The sequence below is a fragment of the Podarcis cretensis genome (genome assembly GCF_951804945.1).
Source record: "Podarcis cretensis genome assembly, chromosome: 13".
Taxonomy (NCBI): domain Eukaryota; kingdom Metazoa; phylum Chordata; class Lepidosauria; order Squamata; family Lacertidae; genus Podarcis; species Podarcis cretensis.
In genome coordinates, this window is record NC_137182.1 from 29,290,587 (window position 1) to 29,292,235 (window position 1,649).

Below are 1,649 nucleotides of genomic sequence, written 5' to 3' on the forward strand. Positions count from 1 at the left end.
CTATCAAGTTTCTAGCCCTGTGTCTTATGGAGCTATGCTGCTGGAAGCTCCAGAACAGGCTAGGAATACAGTGCTAGCTCACTGCCCCCCCCCAAAAAAAACCCCCACAGTTCTGCACATTTTAGAATTGTAATTGCAGGAACCTCATGTAAGTTATTGAGGTTGAATGGTAATTTAGCCTCAATAAAGAGGCCTGCTTTGGCAGCACAATCCTATGCATGTTTACTTGGAACCAGTTAAACTGTGTTTCATGGGAAGGTTTTAAAATGTTTAATTATGTCTGATGGGCAGGGTATAAGTAAAAATTGTTGTTGTTGTTGTTGAATAGGATGTCCCTATTTTCACCGGAGAAATGTTAGAGCTATAGGATTTATTGCTGCCATTTTATTCTGAAGACTCCAATGATGTATAAACAGCAATAGCAATAAAACTGGTTTCAACCAGCAGCATAGCAAGGGATCTTAATAATGAAAATAATTTTATTATATGTACCCCACCATGTTACTGAGCTGCTCCAGCCACTGTGGGCAGCTTCCAGTATATACAAAAACATAATAAAACATTTTAAAACTTCTCTAAAGAGGGCTGCCTTCAGTGAAGGCAGCAAGTGAAAAACTGAAACACCTAAAAGACCTGCGAAAATGAGCAAGCTCTTCATCTGGCACTGAGAAGGTACCATGAGTGAGTGCCTGGAAGGTCTCATTGGGGAAGCTGGTCTAGAATAGGGGTGCCAGAAAAGGTTCTACTCCACAGTTACCACCTGTCTCACATTTGAAATGCCTCATAGTCAGGTCCTTATATTTAAGCATGTCCAGGCTGTTAACACAAGGGGAGAAAGACAAAGGCGAGTGCTATCATGAATCATGCTTGAAAATAGATCGTTTGCCAGTCAGTGAGATACACAGCACTTAATGGGTCCCAGTCAGTATCCCCTCTGCTGTAATTTGGAAGAACTGCAGTTTTGGTGCGGTCTTCAAAGGTAGCCCCATGTACAATGCACTGTGGTTGTCTAAGCTAGGGATGTAGGTGGCTACAGATACCCAGATGTAGAATAAATACCTCTCGTGTTGCTCATGCATGCTCTAGTAAACGCCAGGAGGAATATCTTAGCCCTTTCTCCTTCTGCATAAATGAAAGAGAGTTGCTGAGCTGTAAATGGAGAGTTGTAAAACTTACCGTATTTTTCGCACCATAGGACGCACCTTTTCCCCTCCAAAAATGAAGGGGAAATGTGTGTGCGTCCTATGGTGTGAATGCAGGCTTTCGCTGAAGCCTGGAGAGTGAGAGGGGTCGTTGCGCACCGACCCCTCACGCTCTCCAGGCTTCGCACACCTCTCCGCAAGCAGCGGGAGCCCAGCGCTGGGCTCCCGATGCTTGCGGAGAGTTGCCAGCATGCCGAAGCCTGCGCGCGCTGAGATCAGCGCGCCCAGGTTTCGCGGACCTCTCCACAAGCAGCGGGAGCGCTCCCGCTGCTTGCGGAGACTTGCCTGCATGTTGAACCCTGCACGCGCTGAGCTCAGCGCGCCCAGGCTTCGCGGACCTCTCCGCAAGCAGCGGGAGCGCTCCCACGGCTTGCAGAGAGCTGCCTGTTTGGGGGCTGGGGTCGGGGGAAGCTCGAGCTTCCCCCGCCCCAGCCCCGCGCCTGGGGG

At 48.8% G+C, this 1,649-nt stretch overlaps 1 long non-coding RNA gene across 1 annotated transcript; it reads left to right on the forward strand.

The window, feature by feature from the left end:
• The first annotated feature begins 1,171 nt into the window (after positions 1–1,171).
• On the forward strand, positions 1,172–1,649 carry LOC307201303. Its single transcript, XR_013832669.1, has 2 exons — positions 1,172–1,292; positions 1,383–1,649. It is a non-coding gene; the product is annotated as an uncharacterized lncRNA (long non-coding RNA).